Below are 17,260 nucleotides of genomic sequence, written 5' to 3' on the forward strand. Positions count from 1 at the left end.
GTGGGAAAGCAAAATCATAATTTTAGCTTCCTCAAATAGACCAATTTATCTATAAATGGAAAAATCCCTGTAAAGTAGAATATTCCATAAGAACATGTTTTAAATATTTCTAAAGGTAGCCATCTTATACGGAGTTTATCTTGACTTTCTGTTCAGTATATATCCCAATGTTAATTTCATACATTTTAAGAGGCTGGACTACGGATCAAAATGCAGGAAGAGGAAAGGAACCGAGGGGAAACGTTTTTCTCTGGATGCACGTGACAGAAGCAGGCGTGGAAAGTTCAACCCTATTTCAGGGCCATGAGAACAACCTGAAAATGATTAGTTCTAGATCCAAATCTGCCTCCAATAACAAGAGGGGAAAATGTTGCCTCTTGCGAAAGGTCTGAGTATTGTGCCAAAGTTCCATTTTTATACCCTGAAATATAAAATCCACTTGACTCATAGCTAATGTTTTAGTGTAACTAAATAGCTTCCGGTGTTGGGTAGGAATTTGTTTACAGAAAGGTTAGTAGCAGTAATTTTGAGACAGCTCCACACGCCAAGGAATGGAGAATATGCAGAAGTGGATGAGCCCTCACCAAATACTCCGCTTTCACGCTTTGGTTCTCAACCCAGAAATGCTTGTAAGACATCCACGTGGTCCAGAGATGTAAGCATCACTACACTAAAGGTGGATGTTCCAGACAGCTGGCCACGTGCTCGGATGAACTGGCAGGTAAAGGTCACCCCAGGTTGCTGGCATTAACTGAGTGCCCAGAAGGGGAGAAGCACCATCTCGGCGGTTAGGGGGACCAGTGGTGACCAAAACAAACAGCCACGTGGAGCCTCCCCGCCTGTGGGAGAAGACAGCCAGTCAATACTAACACGACACGTCAGAAAGTGATACGGCCCGTGAAGAACATAAATCAGGGCAAGGGGAAGCAGGAGGTCTGAGGAGGGGCTAGGGAGGGGGTTGTTACCATTTTAAATAGCATGGTGTCTGTAGAGCACATTGAAAGGTGAAAATCTCCGCCAGTACTTGGGGAAGATGAGGAAGTGCGGTACGTGGTTATGTGGGGAAAAGTGCTTCCGGCAGAGGGAACGCCAGTGACCACAGAAATGGAGGCAGAAGGAAAGGAGAGAGGCAGCTTCCCAAACTCTTTTACTATTTATATTAAGTGATGAGATCTTTTTTTTTTTTTTTTTTTGCGGTGCGCGGGCCTCTCACCGCTGTGGCCTCTCCCGTTGCGGAGCACAGGCTCCGGACGCGCAGGCTCAGCGGCCACGGCTCACGGGCTCAGCCGCTCTGCGGCACGTGGGATCTTCCCGGACCGGGGCACGAACCCGCGTCCCCTGCACCGGCAGGCGGACTCTCAACCACTGCGCCACCAGGGAAGCCCGATGAGTTCTTAATAATTAATTTTTCTGATACTTTTAGGTCCACCAAGTTTGGGCCACTCTAAAGAAGTTACTTAGAAGGCTAAACATGCCGTGCAGATATAGATTTCTCTCCAGTGCTTAATTTTAGAAAATTCAAATCCAATGACGATCAGAAATAAAAATTAAACACCCAGAACTCTAAAGATACTGTTCTTCAATTATCTGAGTTAATTTAGCTAATTGGTATTTTAAATTTGATGCTCTCAAAATTTGTAAACTATTTATAAGAGAGTGAAGAAATGCCACACACGGTATTGAACAATAAATCTTTTAATTAAGAACATGCACTGTCACCTAGCATCTTTGTTATTTGCTTTCATTTGAGTATGTCAAATGTCGTAGGCCGGCAAGATCGCAGACTTCGTTAAGTGCACACAGAAGAGACAGGAGTGGCTTTTACTGGAAGCGATATAAGTGTGAAAGGATGTTCAGATAATTCTACCCCTGTTAGTCAAACAGATTCCTGAAATATGACTGATGAATCATTTGATGCCTAATACTCTGAAGAAATTGTGATAAGCAGTCATCAGTCACCTTTGGACGGTGTATAATGACTGTGTAATGTTTTCCACTGGTACCTGATGATTCACACCTATTTCAAAGCAGAGAGAATATTTATATCCTAAAAGCAATCACAGATTCGAGATACTTAAGCTAAATTTTGTATTTCACTGAGGCACATAAATTTACCGGGAATATCATTATTTATAATCTGGTTACAGATCACAGTAAATATTAAAATGGAACAAGCTTGAGAGAAACTGTCAATTGTCCAAATAAATTTCTGTGGTGTATGTATTTTTAGAGGCAACCAAGTTGACTGTACTTATGAAATGGAATAATTTAAAAAACCATTTATGGATGATTATGAGGCAATTTAAGAAGCCATGTGGGTTTGTTTTCTGATAAATGATCAGCACTGAGCAAAGCTTGGCAACAATTCATACGCCCAGCTGCCAATGAGTCACGGATGCCTACTCTCCTCTTCAATAATCCGTCCCCGGGGACCCCAGCCTGTCTTCTCTGAGGATAATTTACCACATTTGTGCTCTGAGGAAAGAGTCAACAGGCTGTCCAAAGTCTCTGATCCCACAGAGAGGTTACTATCAGCTCTGAGAGGCTGCGATTCTACACACAGACCCACATGTGCCCACCCACTTGCACTGCAAGAGATGTGAGGTGTGCACATGTAGGGAGAGATCCTTGTTGCTTCATTTTTAGATGAAACTGCAGCACCAACCCCAGTGTCTTTTACGAGAACACCCCGCGATGGCAGAGACTTTGATTGACGTGTTGAGTTCCCAGGGCTACACACCCTGGAGCAAGGCAGGCTCACAAGACACCCTGTGGTACCACACTGAACACTCCAGCCCGAAAAGTCAATGCTTCAGCCAAATACCAATTACCCACAGTTCCAGTGCACAGGTGCCAATTTTCACGTTGAGAGGCCATACTTCTCACTTTTCAACTGCGCATCTTGGCTCCATGCAGGGAATCATCTCAGGCTAGAAAAATGATCTAAATGTCCATCTGTTCACAGACGTGAGGCTCAGCCTGGTATGAAATGTACTCTGTCCACGTTCTCCTTCCCATGACCGTTCGATCTCCCGACGGAAGCGTTCTGACCTGGGTGTGGAGCCCTGGCCAGCAGCACGGCCCTCTTCTTTCCCAGGTGAAGAAGCCTCTTGTATCTGCCCTCAATGCCTGGCCATGCTCACTGCGCCCTGTATACACGCTTGTTTCAGTGCATTGAGACTCTTGTCTAGAGTCGGCTACTTCACCCCATGCTGCGTGTAGCACAAAAGCTACCACATCAAACACAGGGATGCTAATCACTGATAACTATTCTCAACTATGGTAAGTGATGATTTTCCTGCCGTGCTCCTGAAAACTCAGCTTCTCATCCAGAATTCATCCAAAGTGCCTGCCTGTGAATTAATAACTCTGAGTGCTAACAGAGATGCTGGGTTTTATTATCTTTTAGCTACAAGTTCAGGGATATGTGATTGAAGCTGACAATGTCTGCATAGACTTCCTCCTATTTGCTTAGCTATGATCTATATAAATGTCTGAACACACACACACACACACACACACACACACACACACACACACACACACTCTGTTTTGGATTTTTTTCCCCCATTGGTGCTTAAGCCTTCCTTGCCCTTCAGAGGCTCTTCCTTCTTTGAAACTGACATGCAGTCCTTTGCATGTCGATAGGCATGGTCATTGATTCATTCACGCATTTTGTTCATTCATTCATTCAATAGACTATTATTTATTGAGCAATTACTATGTGCTAAAACCTGTTTTAGGTGCTGAGTAAACGTTTGGAGCAAAATCACCTTCGCAGCACTTACAACCTAGAACTACGATGCTTTGGGGTCCTTGCCTAGATGGGGGAAAGCCAGGCGCCTCTGTCACAGCAGGTGACCAGGTGTGTGCCCCGCCTGTGGTGACTCCAGGCAATAACGTGCATGCGCGAGGCACGCCGTCTGAGGCCCAACCGAAGCAGCCCCGAAGAAGCCATAGGCAAACCACAGGGCTCTCCTGGTACACAGTGGGATACCAGGGTTTAAAGCAGTATGAGTGGATGTGGTGGTGGTTTTAAAACATCCACACATCCTTTGATAATCCTCTGTTGAAAAGGTGGAGCCTGATTCTCCTTCCCCTTTGAGAATGGCTGGACTTACTGATGCACTTCTAACGAATAAAACAGAAGTGATGGTGGGGACCACGTGGCAAACGGTGGCTTCTTGCTTGCTGTGTACTTTACCGATCCGTCTCTAGGGGGGGTCAGCTGCCATCCCAGGAGGCTCTCAGGCAGCCCTGTGCAGAGCCCAGGTGGTGAGGAACCCAGGCCTCCCGCCCACACCCAGGTGAGGGCACCACCTTGGAGGCGGGTTCTGTAGCCCTACTCAAGCCTTCGGCAGATGCATCCCCACTGACAGCTGGGATGCAACCTCCTGGGAGACCCTTAGCCAGAATCCACTAGCTGAACTGCTCTTAGATTCCTGACTTTCAGAAACCAGGGGAGATAATAAACTTTTGCCGTTTTAACCTTCTAAGTTTGGGGGCAAGAGAGAACTAATACAGATGCCAACATCATGTTGTCCTTTTAACATGGCAGGTTTTACTTTATTATTTCCTGGAAATACAGCTATTTTTAAAATCCCATCTATATTCAACACATCAGCATAATGAATGCAGAAAGCCAATTTGAATGCCTATCTATATATGTGTATGTTCAATACCTGAGTACACACATGTGCATTGAATTAGTTACGCCTTAATTTGAAGATAATAAGTCAAACTACAAACTAAAATTAAGATAGATTCCCCTCCTGCCCCCTTTACCACACAACAGGTCAGGTCTATATTTCACTGTGCCTCTGACCCCCAGCATGCTTGCAGACAGATGGTCACAGACCGATGTTCACTCTGCAATTCAGGTTCCCTGTCACCAACTGCCACTGCCGCTGAGGATTTAAGCTGCTCTCTTTGTGAACAACACAGGAAATTAACAGCACCTCTGCCGCTCACCGTGTGGAGCACAGGCTCTTGGTGCTCCAGCCAGGCGTCAGGGCTGCGCCTCTGAGGGGGGACAGCCAAGTTCAGGACACTGGTCCACAAGAGACCTCCCAGCTCCACATAATATCAAACAGCAAAAATCTCCCAGAGATCTCCATCTCAACGCCAAGACGCAGCTCCACTCAACAACCAGCAACGAACAGTGCAGGACACTCTATGCCAGACAACTAACAAGACAGGAACACAATCCCATTCATTAGCACAGAGGCTGCCTAAAATCATAATAAGGCCACAGACACCCCAAAACACACCAACAGACGTGGCCCTGCCCACCAGAAATACAAGATCCAGTCTCATCCACCAGAACACAGGCACTAGTCCCCTCCACCAGGAAGCCTACACAACCCACTGAACCAACCTTAGGCACTGGGGACAGACACCAAAAACAACAGGAACTACGAACCTGCAGCCTGTGAAAAGGAGATCCCAAACACAGTAACTTAAGCAAAACGAGAAGCCAGAGAAACACACAGCAGACGAAAGAGCAAGGCAAAACCCCACCAGACCCAACAAATGAAGAGGAAATAGGCAGTCAACCTGAAAAAGAACTAAGAATAATGATAGTAAAGATGATCCAAAATCTTGGAAATAGAATGGAGAAAATACAAGAAATGTTTAACTAGGACCTAGAAGAAATAAAGAGCAAACAAACAGTGATGAACAACACAATAAATGAAATTTAAAATTCTCTAGAAGGAATCAATAGCAGAATAACTGAGGCAGAAGAACGGATAAGTGACCTGGAAGATAAAATACTGGAAATAACTACTGCAGAGCAGAATAAAGAAAAAAGAATGGAAAGAATTGAGGACAGTCTCAGAGACCTCTGGGACAACATTAAACACACCAACATTCAAATAATAGGGGTCCCAGAAGAAGAAGAGAAAAAGAAAGGGTCCGAGAAAATATTTGAAGAGATTATAGTTGAAAACTTCCCTAATATGGGAAAGGAAATAGTTAATCAAGTGCAGGAAGCGCAGAGAGTCCCATACAGGATAAAACCAAGGAGAAACACGCCAAGACACATAATAATCAAACTATCAAAAATTAAATACAAAGAAAAAATATTAAAAGCAGCAAGGGAAAAACAACACACAAGGGAATTCCCATAAGGTTAACAGCTGATCTTTCAGCAGAAACTCTGCAAGTCAGAAGGGAGTGGCAGGACATATTTAAAGTGATGAAGGAGAAAAGCCTACAACCAAGATTACTCAACCCAGCAAGATCTCATTCAGATTTGACGGAGAAATTAAAACCTTTACAGACAAGTAAAAGCTCAGAGAATTCAGCACCACCAAACCAGCTTTGCAACAAATGCTAAAGGAACTTCTTTAGGCAGGAAACACAAGAGAAGGAGAAGACCTATAATAACAAACCCAAAACAATTAAGAAAATGGTAATAGGAACATACTTATCGATAATTACCTTAAATGTAAATGGATTAAATGCTCCAACCAAAAGACACAGACTGGCTGAATGAATACAAAAATAAGACCTGTATATATGCTGTCTACAAGAGACCCACTTCAGATCTAGGGACACATACAGACTGAAAGTGAGGGGATGGAAAAGGATATTCCATGAAAATGGAAATCACAAGAAAGCTGGAGTAGCAATTCTCATATCAGATAAAATAGACTTTAAAACAAAGACTATTACAAGAGACAAATAAGGACACTACATAATGATCAAGGGATCGATCCAAGAAGATATAACAATTGTAAATATTTATGCACCCAACATACGAGCACCTCAATACATAAGGCAAATACTAACAGCCATAAAAGGGGAAATCGACAGTAACATAATCAGACTAGGGGACTTTAACACCCCACTTTCATCAATGGACGGATCAACCAAAATGAAAAAAAAATAAGGAAAAAAAATAAGGAAACACAAGCTTTAAATGATACATTACACAAGATGGACTTAATTGATATTTATAGGACATTCCATCCAAAAACAGTAGAATACACATTCTTCTCAAGTGCTCATGGAACATTCTCCAGGACAAATCATTTGATTTGGGTCACAAATCAAGCCTTGGTAAATGTAAGAAAATTGAAATCGTATCAAGTATCTTTTCCAGCCACAACGCTATGAGACTAGATATCAATTACAGGAAAAAATCTCTAAAAAATACAAACACATGGAGGCTAAACAATACACTACTTAATAACCAAGAGATCACTGAAGTAATCCAAGAGGAAATAAAAAAGAACCTAGAGACAAATGACAATAAAAACACAACGACCCAAAACCTATGGGATGCAGCAAAATCAGTTCTAAGAGGTAAGTTTAGGGGCTTCCTTGGTGGCGCAGTGGTTGAGAGTCCGCCTGCCGATGCAGGGGACACGGGTTCTTGCCCTGGTCCAGGAGGATCCCACAGGCCACAGAGCTGCTAGGCCTGTGAGCCATGGCTGCTGAGCCTGCACGTCCGGAGCCTGTGCTCAACAACGGGAGAGGCCACAACAGTGAGAGGCCCGCGTACAGAAAAAAAAAAAAAAAAGAGGTAAGTTTATACAATACAATCCTACCTTAAGAAACAAGAAACATCCCAAATAAACAACCTAACCTTACACCTAAAGCAATTAGAGAAAGAAGAACAAAAAAACCCCAAAGTTAGCAGAAGGAAAGAAATCATAAAGATCAGATCAAAAATAAATGAAAAAGAAATGAAGGAAACGATAGCAAAGATTAATAAAACTAAAAGCTGGTTCTTTGAGAAGATAAACAAAATGGATAAGCCAGACTCATCAAGAAAAAAAGGGAGAAGACTCAAATCAATAGAATTAGAAATGAAAAAGGAGAAGTAACCACTGACACTGCAGAAGTAAAAAGATTCATGAGAGACTACTACAAGCAACTCTATGCCAATAAAATGGACAACCTGGAAGAAATGGACAAATTCTTAGAAACGCACAACCTTCAGAGACTGAACCAGGAGAATACAAAATATGAACAGACCAATCACAAGCACTGAAATGAAACTGTGATTAAAAATCTTCCAACAAACAAAAGCCCAGGACCAGACGGCTTCAGAGGTGAATTCGATCAAACAATTAGAGAAGAGCTAACTAACACTTATCCTTCTCAAACTCTTCCAAAATATAGCAGAGGGAGGAACACTCCCAAATGCATTCTACGAGTCCACCATCACCCTGATACCAAAACCAAAGATGTCACAAAGAAAGAAAACTACAGGCCAATATCACTGATGAACACAGAGGCAAAAATCCTCAACAAAATACTAGCAAACAGAATCCAACAGCACATTAAAAGGATCATATACCATGATCAACTGGGGTTTATCCAAGGAATGCAAGCATTCTTCAATATACACAAATCAGTCAAAGTGATACATCATATTAACAAGTTGAAGGAGAAAAACCATATGATCATCTCAATAGATGCAGAGAAAGCTTTTGACAACATTCAACACCCATTTATGATAAAAACCCTCCAGAAGGTAGGAATAGAGGGAAATTTCCTCAACATAATAAAAGCCATATATGACAAACCCACAGCCAACATCGTCCTCAATGGTGAAAAACTGAAACTATTTCCACTAAGATCAGGAACAAGACAAGGTTGCCCACTTTCACCACTATTATTCAACATAGTTTTGGAAGTTTTAGCTACAGCAATCAGAGAAGAAAAAGAAATAAAAGGAATCCAAATGGGAAAAGAAGAAGTAAAACTGTCACTGTTTGCAGATGACATGATACTGTACATAGAGAATCCTGAAGATGCTACCAGAAAACTACTAGAGCTAATCAATGAATTTGGTAAAGTAGCAGGACACAAAATTAATGCACAGAAATCTCTTGCATTCTGATACACTAATGATGAAAAATCTGAAAGAGAAATTAAGGAAACACTCCCATTTACCATTGCAACAAAAATAATAAAATACCGAGGAATAAACCTACCTAAGGAGACAAAAGACCTGTATGCAGAAAATTATAAGGCACTGATGAAAGAAATTAAAGATGATAAAAATAGATGGAGAGATATACCATGTTCTTGGATTGGAAGACTCAACCTTGTGAAAATGACTCTACTACCCAAAGCAATCTACAGATTCAGTGCAATCCCAATCAAACTACTAGTGGCATTTTTCACAGAACTAGAACAAAAAATTTCACAATTTGTAAGGAAACACAAAAGACCCCGAATAGCCAAAGCAATCTTGAGAAAGAAAAACGGAGCTGGAGGAATCAGGCTCCCTGACTTCAGACTCTTACTACAAAGCTACAGTAATCAAGACAGTATGGTACTGGCACAAATACAGAAATATAGATGAATGGGACAGGATAGAAAGTCCAAAGATAAACCCACACACATATGGTCACCTTATCTTTGATAAAGGAGGCATGAATATACAGTGGAGAAAAGACAGCCTCTTCAATAAGTGGTGCTGGGAAAACTGGACAGCTACATGTCAAAGAATGAAATTAGAACACTTCCTAACACCATACACAAAAATAAACTCAAAATGGATTTAAGACCTAAATGTAATGCCAGACACTATAAAACTCTTAGAGGAAAACACAGGCAGAACGCTCTATGACATAAATCACAGCAAGATCCTTTTTGACTCACCTCCTAGAGTAATGGAAATAAAAACAAAAATAAACAAATGGGACCTAATGAAACTTAGAAGCATTTGCATAGCAAAGGGAACCATAAATAAGATGAGAAGACAACCCTCAGAATGGGAGAAAATATTTGCAAATGAAGCAACTGACAAAGGATTAACCTCCAAAATTCACAAGCAGCTCATGCAGCTCAATATCAAAAAAACAAACAACCCAGTTCAAAAATGGGCAGAAGACCTAAACAGACATTTCTCCAAAGAAGATATACAGATTGCCAACAAACACATTGAAAGAATGCTCAACATCACTAATCATTAGAGAAATGCAAATCAAAACTACCTTGAGGTATCACCTCACATTGGTCAGAATGGCCATCATCAGAAAATCTGCAAACAATAAATGCTGGAGAGGGTGTGGAGAAAAGGGAACCCTCTTGCACTGTTGGTGGGATGTAAGTTGATACAGCCACTATGGAGAACAGTATGGAGGTTCCTTAAAAAACTACAAATAGAACTACCATATGACCCAGCAATCCCACTACTGGGCATATACCCTGAGAAAACCATAATTCAAAAAGAGTCATGTACCAAAATGTTCATTGCAGCTCTGTTTACAATAGCCAGGACATGGAAGCAAGCTAAGTGTCCATCGACAGATGAATGGATAAAGCAGATGTGGCACATATATACCAGTGGAATATTACTCAGCCATAAAAAAGAAACACAATTGAGTTATCTGTAGTGAGGTGGATGGACCTAGAGACTGTCATACAGAGTGAAGTAAGTCAGAAAGAGAAAAACAAATACCATATGCTAACACATATATATGGAATCTAAGGAAAAAAAAACAAGGTCATGAAGAACCTAGGGTCAAGACGGGAATAAAGACATAGAGCTAACAGAGAATGGACTTGAGGATACGGGCAGGGGGAAGGGTAAGCTGGGACAAAGTGAGGAGTGGCATGGACGTATATACACGACCAAACATAAAACAGATAGCTAGTGGGAAGCAGCCGCATGGCACAGGGAGATCAGCTGGGTGGTTTGTGACCACCTAGAGGGGTGGGATAGGGAGGGTGGGAGGGAGATGCAAGAGGGAAGAGATGTGGGGACATATGTGTGTGTATAACTGATTCACTTTGTTGTAAAGCAGAAACTAACACACCATTGTAAAGCAATTATACTCCAATAAAGATGTAAAAAAAGATAGATTTCTTTACCTAGGGCAGGTAACATAATTTCTCTGACCTGGTTTGTCTGTAGAATCGGGCTAAATGAGAGCCACTCTCAAGCCACTCTGACACCTGGCACACAGCAAGCAGCCATGTGTTAAGTAGCCCTAGAGGCGCATTCCTGAAGTGTCCTTAGCGTCACCTTGGCAATAAAGCACTGACTCCCTCCCTCCACCTCGTCTACCATCGTGGACTCAGGTGGTATCAGCAGTAATGGCAGTCATTACTGTCGCTTAGTGACATGGTATTCTCTGCTCTAAATACTGCAAGAGTATTACCACGAGAGGTTGAGGCTGCTATTTTCATCATCCGTAATTTGCGGATGAGGAAACTGAAGCATTAGAAATGTGGATAACCGGGCCAAGCTCTCACAGGTCCTACGTGGCCTCGACTCCAATACAGGCAATCAGGAATAGGAATCCAAGACCCGTTTTACCAGACCAGGTTGCCTCGTGTGGGGAATCTGACTCCCCCTTGGCCGCCGAGGAGGACAGCACTTTGCAGGAGTGGCTCCCTCTTGCCCCAGCAGAGATGACCACACCCAGGGCAAGCCCTTAGAGCGGCAGGGTGAGGCAGAGGAGGGCCTAGGTTCCCCTTGGGGTCTCCATGGGTCCCAGGAGGTGTTCAGAAGTGACGATACAACAGAGAGGTCCAAGGGGAACCATTCGGCCAAGGACGGAACGTGAGCCAGACCCCAAAGGGCCAGTGAGACCCAAGCTGGATCACAGGCCAGTAGGAGCTGGACAGTGGGCTGGCCAGGCACCAGGGGCAGCACCTCCACGGAGGCCACCCAGGACCCGAGAGGTGGTCCAGGGTCCACACGCCGCTCAGAAGCCTCCTCTACCCACTGCCATCAGCAGCGCCCCCGGCGGCACCATCTTCATCTGGGGAGACGAAGAGGGAAGAAGTGGAACCTGAAAAACTGGGTAGTACACAGAAGGGGCGATCTGAGCCGAGGGCAACTAGTTAGACCAGGGAAAGCAAGGGAGTGTTCACCGGAAAGTCTGTTTCCCGCTGAGCTGGGGGTGGGGGGTGGGGAGGAATATGCTGATTCAATAACTTCAGTGCAAACTTAAAGCTGCGTTTTATTCACACTTCGTGGTCCCGTGTGAGTGCACGGGGGACCTGCCGCCTGAGAAGGTCTTGCTTGGTGCCCCTGATGACACTGTGAAGGCGGTGAGGCGCACAGACGTACGTGGGCAGCAAGGGACCACGCTGGAGGTTGAATGACCCACAGGTCCTCGCTCACTGGGTCCAGAGGTGATGTTATGGGGAGTCTCCTTCAGGAGGACACGGTGAGGGACCCTCTGATGCCGAGTTCAGACCTCAAGACGCCTAGCATCGCACACCCATGCCCGCCCCCCGCCCCACCCCGGAGCACTTTCTCTCCATCTCCAGGTTAAAATAGCGCTTTCAATGCCCGGCACTCACTCCACTTCCAAGAGAGGTTCTCATATTCTCACCCTCCTCTGTGATGGCGTGAAAAGTCACTGTGGCCATGGCTAAACATCAATTTACCACCACATTTGTGATGCTTAAAATTGTGCCTTCCAAAGTAAGAGTTCCAGTAAAAAGCAAGTTGTGGTGTCTTATCTGAAAACCCTGTAATCTCAACACGACTCAGGAAACCAGAAAAATTTCAGCAAGTGTGGCTTTTCTGAAAGAGTAGCTTCAAATGCTCTTCATGCACCTAAAACACCATTTATTGTTCAGATAAACTTTGCAGGATATTATGCTGATTAAACAAAGAAGCTTTCCTAGAGTTATAAGCACATTATATAACATATGTATTGTCTATTGTAGACAGTGGGTTTTAAGGTAAATTTGCTGAATACATATGGACTCAAGGAAACCGTATATCTTTTTGTTCCCGACTTGAGTTAGATAGTAAAAACTGATGAGCTTTACGAAGCATTAATGCAAGACATTTCCAGGGATTAGAGGTGAGATTATATTAGAGCAAGTCTATCTGATGAGCAGCACGATTTTTTCTCCACATGGCAAGCTTCTGAGACATAATAAAAAAGAACAGTAAGATATAAATCTAAGAGAATGTCCTTTTACCAAGTGGAAAGTAAAATGAGGCTGGCCAGGTATCGTGCCACACCACTTTATTTGAATTTGGAAATTCATATATGCCTGACTTAACCTTTTTCCTCCAGTTAATCACTAGGAAAAAAAATAATACATTTGGCACAGGGAAATGCACATTCCAGGTTTACAGTTGTAATCACTGTGGGATCTGTGCTGTTAATGGCCTAGGAGTCCCTATTTGAATGCTCCATTTTTCACATGAACTAACTCTGTGATAATAAACTCTGCCTTCAATTTGGAGAGTCACTTCTTCCTGCAAAAAGGTGGGGGTCTCCCCGTGAATACAACTTAGATGGCTGTATTCTTTTCTTATACCCAATGCATAATAAGCAGAACCATCTTTTTCTTTGTTGCTTAATTTGGTATTTCCATGAGGGCTAAGTGAACACTCCAGCAGAAACTGTTGCTAGTTTTCTTTAATATATCATTTTGAATTGAAAGGTAATATGCTTCATTGGTTTCATTTGGTGAATTTCCATATATTCCATATGCTTATAAACACCTGAATTCTACATCTTACACATAACTTCTGTATCACTGGAAAGATTTCAGTGCATTTTTATTGTTTAAGTGGGAAGCTGTTTGCAAGCCTGGCTTTCAAGTCAATGTTTGCATTTGGGAACAGAAGGTGTAAAAGTGAAAATATGTCTCACTCTTTCCTTAAAATGGGAACTAAAAATGTTTTCTAAGAATGCAACATGCAGATTTGCATGTGATTTCTCTTGGATTATCTAAGGAGGCATCCAGCAAAAAGCAAAATAATATCTGATAACATACCAGAGAGTATGGTCACGTGGGTCTATATTGATTAAACTCTCAGGGCTCATAGGGGGAAAAAAAGGTATGTTCCCCGAGCTTTCTTATTTGTGTCCTTTTTCTCTCCCCAGAGAAATAAATATTAATCTCTATAGCTAAACCAGAAGCCAAAGAAGCAATCAATTTTGGAAGTGTAGGGCTAGTAAAAGTGGAAATAATCCAGCATGTCTCAAGAATTCTAAACACAGGTTTTTAAAAAATTATTTGAGTGATAAACATCCTAGTTCAACATGTAAAGCTTCAATAAAAGCTGTTTCCCTGCAAACAGCAAGGTATTCGGCATCAGACCTTCATTTGACTTGGGGCACCCATGAAGATTAGCTGGAGTTTGAGCCACTATCACATTTCTGCAAGAAGAGGGCAACCGAACCAATGTCTGGAGCTTGATAACTTTACAAGAAGATGATGACAGCTGCCCCTCAGGTCTTGGGAAGCCAGTGTCCATGTGCATAGGTTAGTGCATTTTTAGAATTCCCCTTTGCACCGTAACTGCGACATTTCCAGCAATTTACAGTGGATCTTTAACCTGACAACTTGGGAAGTTTGTGTAATGGAAATGGATTAAAATATGACAGTAAAGCTGTCCACTACTGTCCAGGAAAATGCTGGCACAATCTCTTACAAAGAAAGCCATGATCGTCCAGATATATTGACTCTGCACTTTCCCGTCTCCCTGGACGTGGTCACCCAGTGAACCATGGACTCCTGTCTCCCCAGGGCTTCTGGGGGGTGGCAGTTCCCTACGGACAGATCCCACCACACTGCCACTGTTGAATCCATTTCTCTTCTGTCTTAAAATTCAAAATGAAGCTTCAATGGAATTAGCTCAAGTCATTCCATAGCTACTCACCAAGAGTTATCTACTAAGCAGAGCAAGATATTAGTTTGCTAGGGCTGCCATAACAGTGGACCACAGACTGGGGGAGGGGGGCTTAAATAAAAGAAAGTTATTTTCTCACCTTTCCGGAGTCTGTAAGTTCAAGATAGTGGTGTTGACAGCACCGGTTCCTTCTAAGGGCCTCTCCTCGTCCTTTAGACAGCTGTCTTCTCCCCATGTCCTTCCTCTGAGCATGTGTCTGTGTCCTAATCTCCTCTTCCTATAAAGACATCAGCCACATTGGATGAGCGCCCACCCACATGACCTCATTTAACTTAAACACCTCTTTAAATGTCCCATCTCCAAATATAGTCACATTCTGAGGTCCTGGGGGTCAGGATGTCAACCTATAATTTAGTGGGGGACACAATTCAATCCCTAATAGTTCTTATGTTCTGATCACTGACGAACTGAAGCAAAAGGAAAACAGCCAATTAATAAATAATTCCTGAGCATCGGGGGGAGCCCCGAGCTGGAGCGGGTGCTGAGGCTGGGCAGTTAGGGTACCCAGCCCTGTCCTTGGGGAGATTCTGGTTAGCAGACAGCGGATGCGCCGCACATAAAGGAAATTCAAAGATGAAATCTGGGTGAAGACCACCTTGAAATGAAAGTGTTATTCATGAAACTTTGTCCTTGGACATTTTCACTTCTGTCCATTAAAAAAGGCATTCTTTTCTTTCTTTTCAGAGGCAACATTCAAGAGAAAGCAAGACTAGAATCTAACCCTGACATGATCCAGCCTGCCTTTGTGTGTGAGTCCGAAGTGCTGTGGTTTCCCGTTGAAATATTCAAAATGGGTGAAAATGTACAACAGAGGCCGTGAACGACATGATCGTGACGGACAAGGATTCAACGGTCCTCTTCCCGTGTGAAGGCTATCAGGGTCTCAGATGCTACAGGAAGTGATTTTCTATTAAAGCCCAGTTTTTGTTACTTTCCTTTTCCCAGTGTTTGGCTTTCTACCACATAATGGGAAATTAGTAGAAACACATTGAAAACATCATTGTGAACAGGTGCGTGATTCAAGCGGGCGATGTTTAAGTGACAGCTGAAGCATGAAAGCGAACACTAGCAGATAAATGTGTGTGTAATTTTAGAGTTAATAATTAGGTTGCATAATTTTCTTTGGAAGAAGGGTTCATAATAACATTTTCTAAAAGTGCCAAGCGAAGTAATTACACACTTGGCAAGCCATAAAAACTAAACAACTTGGCAAATGCCTCATTACGCAAGTTCTCAGGTCAATGCAAGGTTTTATTTTATTTAGAGCAGGAGATTTTTTTTTAAATAGGTCTTACTTTTTCATTTTGTTATTTCCTTATTTTATTTATTTCATCCTTTTTTTTTTGTAATTATGACTTTACCTACTAATACGATGTTTTAAAACGTGATTCTTTCTTAAAAATCAACATGTTAAAAGTGAGGCGTACACCCCATTCATGGACCTCAAATGGAATGGATTCTAACAAAGACAAGAAACCACCGCTTTGGTTCCTGTTCACAAAGAGCTGGAGTTGTTATCTCCATTTCCATGGAGGCAGGACCTCACCATTTTCGTATAATGACGTTTTGGCAGGAATTTAGCTAACGGCTAAGGAAATCATTTTGAGGACAAAGACATAATTTTGAGAGTTTATCCATATTTCTGGAAAGTACTGAGAGTAGTCCTGCTTTCGGAGTTATATCACTGGAAGGTCCTGAGAATGTGGAAGTTTAAGTAAATGATTCTTTGTATAAATTATAGGGCTCTACCAACCCCTTTTCATGAGGCGACTGTTTATACTGGTACACTTGCTAATCAATTCCAGCTGGGAGCCCATTAAGGCATAAGCCTGGGAACACAGCCCAAATGGACCAGGCAGGGGGATGACGCAGATGGGTCTGGTTACCCTTCTTTTATTGATTCAGTTGGTTACTTACCAAGAGTGTTCTCATAGGCTTAAATCTATTCTTAAATAAACGTGATGCATTTATTTACATTTCTTACCAATGCCAAATAAATTAAAACCACACATAATACGACTACTTAAAATATGTGAAATAATACATAAAAGTCAAAGCCACACACATGCAATCCATTCCCCAAAGGACAGTAATTCTTTATGCTTGATCATAACTCGCTTTCCAGTTTCTTCTTAGGTTTTATGTAATCTAGTCCATTCTTTAAAAATATATATAAGCTTATGATACATTTTGGATTGCAACTTGCTTGTATCACTTAGCACAGTAATTTAGAAAAATGTACATGCCAATTCACAAAGATTCTTCTTAACGTATATATAGAATTTTGTTCTTGGGCAAACCATAACTTGTTTAGCTATACCTTGTTGATGGACATTTATGGTGTATCCACTTTATGTATTTAGTACTACAAAAACGTCATTCATGTATATATCTTTGTCTACTTAAACGTTATTTCTGTAACTTAGATGCCAAAAGTACATGTGTACCTGTCTGTGATATATTTAGCCAAATCACTCTTCAGGAAGGTCGAGCCAATTTATGGTCCCGTCGACAGTGTACGAAAGCACCCGTGTCGCCACCACTCCACCATCTCGGAATGTTATTGATCTCATGTTGACGTACTGTAAGCAATAAAGGTATTCAATTGATGCTTTATCT

Source organism: Kogia breviceps, chromosome 14 (genome assembly GCF_026419965.1).
Source record: "Kogia breviceps isolate mKogBre1 chromosome 14, mKogBre1 haplotype 1, whole genome shotgun sequence".
Taxonomy (NCBI): Eukaryota; Metazoa; Chordata; class Mammalia; order Artiodactyla; family Physeteridae; genus Kogia; species Kogia breviceps.